Source organism: Rosa chinensis, chromosome 4 (genome assembly GCF_002994745.2).
Source record: "Rosa chinensis cultivar Old Blush chromosome 4, RchiOBHm-V2, whole genome shotgun sequence".
Lineage (NCBI taxonomy): Eukaryota > Viridiplantae > Streptophyta > Magnoliopsida > Rosales > Rosaceae > Rosa > Rosa chinensis.
This window is the reverse complement of record NC_037091.1, coordinates 6,454,571-6,463,917: the sequence shown is the minus strand read 5'-3', so window position 1 is coordinate 6,463,917 and position 9,347 is coordinate 6,454,571. Positions and strand designations below refer to the sequence as shown.

Sequence of the window (9,347 nt, the reverse complement as noted above, 5' to 3'; positions counted from 1 at the left end):
TTGGTGTGGCTTTGTCCGTCCAATGTCAAATCCAACACGTCTTTTGACAACATGTCTTCAGTGAGTTACTCCAGATCAGTTTAGTCTTGGTCTAAATTACACAAAAAGAAAGAGAGACAAATTAAAATAAATATTCACATGATGAAAAGACAAGAAATTAATACAATAACCATCATGAACATACATAAGACTGAAAATAGACATCTGTAAAATTTTACCATCATGAACACTTAGGTAATCTTCATTACAGTCAGATTCCAATATTGCAACCGGATTATGCTTCTTCAATAGTTTCTGCGGATGCATAACAGTTATAATAGTTACAAGAGGCAATGGCATAAAGAAAATTACATAAACATGTTATTTGAGAATTAGAATGCTTGATAAGAGAGGCGCAAAACTATGAGCAGCCAGGAAGATGCAACAAGATATTTGAGATACCCTATGTATAATATTGCTCTTTTCTTAAATGAATATTGATGTTTTAGTACACTTTGTGATGATAGTTAAAGGATGGGCTACTTAATAATTATTATACATAGAAACCATGAGCCATCATATGCATTCATAATTGGCAGCTAGCCAACAGTATATAGAACACAAGAATTTGACTTCATTAATTAATTAATCCAAGGGTTACCAGTAAGTTGTTGAACTCTGACTAAATTAGGATCTTCATCATTCACGAAAGGACATATAATATAGAAAATCAGAAAGCAATTACATCTTCTCCTCTACATGAACGAAACGTTTTTATCTTCAATTTGACTGTGAACATATATTTCTTTGTTGAAAGGGGTTTGGAACCCAGTCTAACTGGGAGAGAACATATATTTCTACAGTTCTGCAATGTATCTTGAAAGGTGCAATATATCTCTACGTACATGGGTCTTGAGCATCTACAATTAGTTCTTCACGATCTAAACTACTCAAACCATTTCATCTGGCGTAATACCAGGAATTCATCATTAAAGTTATTCAGGCAAAGCAAAAACATATCGATATTCAGATAGCACCTATATCTGAATAAAATGCAGAGGCAAATAGAACCCAATTCAGAAAACTCTCCCAAGAAAACCCATTTTGAATTGCCAAGCAACCTATAACACAAAGCTGAAATTTTTGCAGCAATAAAATGCAGTGGCAAATAAAACTCACCCAAGAATCCGAAAACAAAGAGAAACGACACCTCATTTACCACAAGCTAATTATAGGAAGAATTGTTTCCAATTAGAGTTAGACTACTCCTCTGTATTTGTGTGTGTGTGTGTGTATACCCCCATTGTGGGATGAATAGAATCATCAAATTAAACCCTAAATTGAAGTATTCTTTTCTACTTGGTATCAGAGAAGGTTCAATCCTTTGAACTTGCACTGCATCCTTTAAATCCTGAATCCCGAAGAACACCAAGAGCCGCTACATACCACCACCATTAAAATCAAATCATCCCTGAATTTCAAACCACCTTTTTTTGAAACCCTAGAAACCCAGTCCTGAAAAAATCCCAAATTCCTTAATGGCTGGACTTGTAATTGAAGGTGAACAGTCAAGTCCCAAGAAGGCAATGGTGCCATCCTCACAAGTCATGCATCACCCCTACACCACCCAACAAGACAACTCTGCGTTTCCAACAAGTGTTGTCTTGAATAAATCCAACTACACCATATGGGCTCCTCTCATGCTGATGTGCATTGGAGCATGAGGGAAGGTTGGTTATCTGACAGGAGTGAAGGCTGAACCCACCATGAATTCTGCAAAGTATGAAGCTTAGGCCACAGAAAATGAAAAGGTAAAAAGTTGGCTCATTGACTCCATGAAGTCCTTTCTTATGAACAGGTATATTAGTCTTCCTACTGCACAAGATCTTTGGGAATCTGTAGAGAAAACATTTTATGATGATTCTGATGAAACTCGAATCATTAAGTTGAACAAAAAGTGTTTTGAAGCAAAGCAGAAGGGACGGCCCATTCCAACCTACTACAATGAGTTAGTGGCAATGTTTCAGGAGATTGGTCAAAGGGTGACCTCTCAAAATGGTAATGTTGCAGCTGTAGTTTAAAAGACTTCAGCGATGTCCCAGATGCGTGTTCACATGTTTTTGAGTGGACTTGACCCAGAATATGATCAGGTGCGTGGAGAAATCCTACACAAGGAACCTAAATTCTCCTTGGAGCAGAGCTATGCTTACATTCGCAAGGTGCAATCAGAGAAACAGTTTATGGGGCGTTTGGTACCTACCGAACCTTCTGTTATGGCTGTTCAACACAAACTAGGTCTTCCTCCAGACTTCTCAGGTCCTTCTCCACGCCGTCCTCAAGGTAAACCAAACCCATATGCAAACAAAAAATGCGTTATCTGTGGGGAATTAGGTCAAAGTAAGGAGCGGTGCTATGAAGTGATTGGTTACCCTGATTGGTGGGACTTCACCAAGAAACCACAAAAGAATCTAGGCAAGGCAGCCGTTGCTACTACGGAGGAAGAGCATCTAGACAATGCCTCCGCTAATGTAACGAGTCAGGTATGAAGGGTAAGGTTATTTTGAATAATACATAGATAATTAATACAGGTGCATCTGATCATATGACCAATGACCCAAATCATGTGAAAAACCATAGACATTCCCCTCAAATTGTTGTCTCTACTGCTAATGGTACTCCAACTCTGGTCACCAGAGAAGGTTCTATCGCTTTATCTGATGCCTTAACCCTTGAATTTGTTTTAATTGTTCCAACATTAGCTTATAATCTCCTGTCTGTTGGTCAAATTATTTTAGCTCTTGCATGTATTGTGACCTTCTATCCGTCTTTCTGTGTGTTTCAGGACATTCTGACTCGGCGGAGTCTTGGTTATGGTGTTAGAAGGGAAAACTATACTACCTGGATCTAACAGAGACTGGAGAGAACTAGAAGCATCTTTTAGGGCAAGTTAATCAGATTAATGGCTAGAGAATGCGAAGGAAGCTAAATGGTTATGGCATAGCCGTTTAGGTCATCTGTCTTTTAGTTATCTTAAGAAGCTGTAACCTCATTTGTTTCCGGTTGTTAGTAATTTGGATTTCCATTGTGACATTTGTAAACTGGCCAGGAGCCATCGTATATCATATTCACCAAGTCTTAGTAAAAGTTATGTTCTTTTTATGAAAATTCACTCTATCGTCTGGGGTCCTGCGAAAATTCCTTCTCTTTCTGGAGCTCGATATTATGTAACATTTATTGATGATTGCACTCGCATGACATAGGTGTCATTACTGAAGAATAAGAGTGATATATTCGGAATGTTTACCAAATTTCAAAATGGTGGCAACTCAGTATCAACAATCCATCAGAGTGTTTCAGTCTGACAATGGTAGAGAGTTTGTGAATGGCCCTATGATTGAGTTTTGCCGGTCACATAGGATTCGTCATCAAACCTTCAATTCTTATACTCCTCAACAGAATGGTTAGGTAGAATGGAAGAATAGGCAATTGATGGAAGTTGTTTGTGCTTCCTTGTTTGGCATGAATGTACCTCGGTCCTGTTGGGGAGAAGCAGTGAAATCAGCAGCATATCTCATCAACCGTACTCCTTCACGGGTAATTAAGTTTCAGAATCCTCATCAAAAACTTCATACAGTTTTGACCATCCTCTCTATGCCTAATTTGTAGCCCCGAGTATTTGGGTGCATAGTTTATGTCCATATACCAAAGCCACAACGGAGCAAACTTGATCCACGAGCAAAGAAGTGTATCTTTGTGGGTTATGCAAACACTATGCCAAAAAAGCCTTCAGACGATAGATCAGATCAGTCGTCTGATGAAGTAAAAATCTGTTGTCTAGGTGGCTGCCATCTCTAAGCCACTCAGACGACAGATATTCTCCGTCGTTGATAATGCACTCAGACGACAGATTCAGTTTAAGGTACTGTCGTCTGAAGTACCTAATATTGAAGAATCGGGGTGTATCTGTCGTCTGAAACACCATACCACTACATATTTATGTTGTTGGAAATTCACTTCATCAACGGATTCAACAAATAACTGTCGATGTAGTTAATGTAAGATGACGGAGTTTTTATTGTTTCTGTCGTTTGATTGAACCCATATATGCTTCTGTCGTCTGATTTGAAGAACAATGACAGTTACATGTCGACTGATTTCATATACAACAACATTTATACCATGAGTTATGTTGTTTGAGATTTGTTTGGACTACAGATAATTGTGATTCTTGTTGTTAGATTTGATTTCCAACTACAGCTTTAGTTTTATTATGTTGTTTGAATGTCACTTGGAGTATAGTCTTACTCAAATTTCTGTTGTCTGAAGTAATATTCAATCTCATTTTTTTGTTGTTTGTTTGGACTTTCAACCATTGTTTTAGTTATGTTCTGTTGTTTGAGTGTTAATAGAAATATAGGAGCCATTTAATTCTGTTGTTTGAGAGTGATTAGAAGTATACTTTTATGTTGTTTGAAGTTGGTAGAAACAACATATCAACCACCTACTTCTGTTGTTTGAGAGCTCTTTGAACTCTGCTTTTATGTTGTTTGAACTTGGTAGAAACAACAGATGATCATTTGTTTATGTTGTTTCTATTATGTTGTTTATATTTTCTTGATACAACATAAATTGTGAAACCTGCATATATCTGTTGCCTTTCAACCATTTCAACATCATTCATTTACAATCATCAAAACCATAAAATTGGACTAAAATCAGCATTCAAAATGATGCCTACGTTTCATTGCATCAACATCATCCAAAATACAATCCATAGTTCCAACTCTAAACCTAGTCAACAGTTACATAATGATCGAGAGAACCAAAAAACCATCTTATCTCGATCATTTACCTAATATTGCACCAAGCATGTCAAAAACCTATAAGGTAAAGAAAGAGTAGCTAGGCAGAGCAACTGCATGAATAATTTAGGTTCATCAACACCAGCTGAACTGAATATAAACCTCGGCTATTTTCTCCACCAGCTCAGACTCTTTGGTGACGATCTCTTGCAGAGTTGAACACTTTCCAGCAATTAACTTGATGACCCATCGCCTACCAATGCATAACCATAATAAGGGACTTGCTTAACGCCAAATCTGAACACTCTTAAATACGAAACTATAAGTATCATACTGGTAAACATGTGTGTTGATGTGTATGTGTGAAGTAATGCAGCTAGTTGATGAGGAGAAAAGGTTTGCGCTACATGTCTTCTTTAAGTCAATAATGTGATTGTACTGGTGGTAGCCATAATGCATAACCAGGCATACTGGTGAATGTTTTGAATGGATATAAAATAGACGTTGTCAAACATGTTACCTGTGAATTTTTGAATGCATATAAAATAGACGTTGTCAAACAAAATTTACAAGATAATTAAGATTTAAAAGTTAGTTATTTTCCTCTACTTCAAGATAAACTTTGCAGGGATCTTCCTCGATCTATTTCACGTACCAATTACTCTAGTGTTGTTGCAAGCCTCCTCTAACGGAAAGTCAGAAATCTTCAGGTCTTTCTTCAACATTAAAGCTAGAGTAGTTGATTTGAAGAATGCCAAATCCATAGTTCCATACTTACCTCGAAATATATGTCTGAATTTCCATTCGTTATCATGAAGATCCCTTGCAATTAGTTCCTGCATAGGGGGCTGCTGCGAGTAATCCTAAAGGAACACAAAAAATGAATGAATGAGACCCAAGTTCATGGGAAGAGCAGTTTAAACACTACAGAGCTGTATGTGTGACGCCCCTGCATCCTGGCTTGGTTCACCTGAATATGAGATATGAAGAGCACCTTTCACCTAGAGGATGAGTTGCAAAAGCATATATGTCAGTGTACATAGGAGAATTTGTAGTAACTAAATGGAATGCTACTGGAACTATGCTTGCTAGGCCAAAGCCAATGCTTAGAATAAACTGCCATACTTCTGAACTCAATTGAAAACTAGAAGAAAAGAAGAAAAAAGAAATAAGGAATGTTTTATTTGTTTTGACTTATGCAATACATTCTACATAGAAACAAATATGTAACGAACCTTGACATCCGGATGAATATTCATATGCATAAGTCTAAGTTACATGCACTACAAATAGAATTCCAAATTACATGCATAGGTCTCAAATGACAAACAGGACATACTCATAACAGTATATGTGTCTCTAGGTTGATGAAAGAATAGCTAATAGTATAGTTGTCACAACTCCCAATCATATAAATGCATCAATATATAGAACATAAGTATTTCATGACAGATCTGAATGAACAAACATGTATATTCAAAAAGTAAAAGTGTAAACATTAATTGATCTGTAGAAACGATCATGATAAATGAGGTATATATTCACCTCTCTTTGATGAGCAACTCCAAATTGGACAGAGAGCAGACATGAACCACAAAGGAAAAAAAGAATAAGTCATATCCTTTAAAGATGTGATCTTTCCATACAAACAAATACCAATTGGAAAAGCCAGCCCCAATTGCGCATTGCTTACAATTTGGTCTCTAGCCTCAATTACAATCTGAATGAAAATGGCTTGCTATCTGTATTTTTAATAACAAGTTCGGTGGAAAGACTCTTTGTTTGCAAAGTGATCTGCAATCGGGGAGATACATACGAAGTTAGAAATTTGTTTTCCAATCTACATTGTCCATAACAAAAAAGTAGACAACAAATTACAATTACAAAGTTACAATTTTATGCATGCAGTCTTTACACCAAGAGGGAAATGAATTACCACCTGAACTAGACGAGCATCATTTTCATATAGGAATATGAAAACTGACCTTGTACAAAGCTTGAAAACTGAAATCCCAAACTGCAAGACTGTAAGGACCATCTTTCAGATATGATCTCCTTGCACATTTTCAGAAGCAACGATCGACCAATCTAGATTTCTTGCAAATCCATGCTATTAATTGAACAAAATCTCCAAATCTTAGAACAATATCAGAAGATAGAATAATTCAGTTACAATATCATGCAGTAAAAGAAAGAACTAGATCTCCATAAGGGTATCCTTGTTGGCAGGACAAGAATCTTTTCTTTTTTTGTTCTTTTTTTTTTTTCATTTAAAATGAAGAAAGGAAAAATAAAAGAATCTAAAAGTTGCTTTTAAGTTGGGCTTCATAGGGATGGGTCCAAACTGTGGGAAACAATGTGGAACTCTTCCACTATCCAAAGAGAGATATAGTTAGTATCTGACGAAACCCAACAGGTACCTTTAGATTCAAGCTCATTGCCACTCAAGACTCAAAATTGAAACCAAAAAGAACCCAAATTATTTCTAAAAATTCAAAACCAAGTAGAAAAGAAAAGGCACACACAAATTTGAAACAACCTGATCAGTTTCTTCCCATCAAACACAGCATCAGGTCTCACAAAAAGGAGGTCTTTCCCATTTGGGAATTTCCACGGTGTAATGCAACCATCGAAAAGTTACACATCTGCCTCACTGCAACCCAACAAATTCAATTACCATCAGAATAAAAATCTCAACATTTCATTTCCATATGCAAGTTCAGCTACACATTCAGTAACCCATTAGAACAAAAATCTCAACTTTTCATTTCCATATGCAAATTTAGCTACAAATTCAATGACCCATTAGAATAAAAAAAGTCAAAGTTTCATCAGCCTTATCTAAATTCATCTCAAACCTGCAAATCAGTACAACGTACCTGCCACAAAGACTTGCCACTTCCAGTAGCCATGACAATCAAACAGTCCCTTTCTGCTATAATTTTCTCAATCACTTTCTTTTGGTATGCCTCTTTCATTCCAACCTCCTCAAACTCCAATTCAAAACACAAACCGTAATATCAAAACCATCATACCGGTCTCACAAAAGCTTGAAACTTTTCATGATTATTGAATTGGGTATCCACAAATATTATCAATAGAAACTAAAACAGAACTAATTGATTTGTCTGAAATCCTTTCCAATTTCACAGAAGACAGAAACACATATCTTAGCAGAAAAAGCCCTATCATCTCAAAACAAAAGAAAAATTGCAGAAAAAAGAGGAACGAGGTAGCCAGGGCTTCGCCAAGTTAAGTCATGAAACAAAACTAATAAATGATAATTGGTGAATCTTCACAATTCGAACAACTATCAAGACTAGATATTAAATCTCGTCGGAGACTTTCCATTGAATCGAACAATATGCTGGTTGCTGGTTACAGCCTTGCTCGTTGTGTTCTGTGTTCGGGACTCGAGAGTGCTCCAAGTCTCCAACCCCGAGTTCGGCGGTGGCCGGTGGGGCTTGAAAGGCTGGAGGCAGAGCTCGGAGACCGGAGATGGGTTGCTGGTTACAGCCTTGCAGGTTGCTGCGTTCTGTGAAATGGAACGGAGATGGGTTAGATCAAAAATGGAGGGAGAGAGGGAGAGAGAGAGAAGAGAAAATTTCAGAAAACCCAAACATAGATTTCATATACCCAAACATCCAATCAATAAACCCAAACATAGATTTCATATACCCAATGTCCCAATCAATAAAAAGAGAAAATTTCAAAAAACCCAATAGAAAAAACGAGGAACTGAATCTCAGGCATCAGATATAGAGTCATGGAGGCTGAAGATTGAGAGGGAGGAGCACTATTGGAGAAGAGTCAGAGCCTTGGATTCTGAATAACCATAAACCATCCCCAAATCCATAAACCAGAATAAAACCCAATTCTATTTCAATCACCCCATCTCTAAATCGTTATCAATTCGATATCCCAAAGAAACCCTAAAACCCCAAATCAATATCCCAAGGAAGCACTAAAACCCAACACAAATCAAGGTCGAAACCCTAAGACGAAGAATAAGACTTACCGTGAAATCGAAGAACTCCACCAACAGTGTCTTCTTGACCTAGATCGGGGAGAGGTTGATGAGACTCTTCTGTGTACAAAACCTAGATCAGGGAGAGAATAACCATAATTGGGAAAGGGAAAGAATGTCTCTGATTAGGGGAGAAGAACCAAAAGGGGAGCTGAAGTTGCCCGGGGTCTAGCTCAGGGAGAAGGAAAGAAGGTTTCGGTTTTTTTGACTGAGTGTTGAGAAAACTCGGGGTATAGGCATTTAGTTCACATTAAGTTTTAGTTCAACCAATAATTTTTCCATTTACTCAAACAACAGATTCTGTTGTCTGAATTTTCTAAATTATAACAAACTTGAAAAAGTTGAATTGGTGTTGATTTTGTGCCATTTAGACGACATAAATAGTTAAATATGTTGTCTGAAGACGTTCAAAAAAATCAGACAACAGAAAAAACGTCTTCTGTCGTCTGAGGGGTATGGTATGAAGCATTTTTTGACATAGTGAAAGTTTCAGAAGGGATATAGATGTTATGACCCATTCACCAACACATTACATATAT

The 9,347-nt window shown here is 37.1% G+C and overlaps 1 pseudogene; it reads right to left on the bottom strand.

Annotated features, from left to right (window-relative positions):
* Positions 1-6,494: 6,494 nt before the first annotated feature.
* LOC112198692 lies at positions 6,495-7,759 on the bottom strand (annotated as a pseudogene).
* Positions 7,760-9,347: the final 1,588 nt, after the last annotated feature.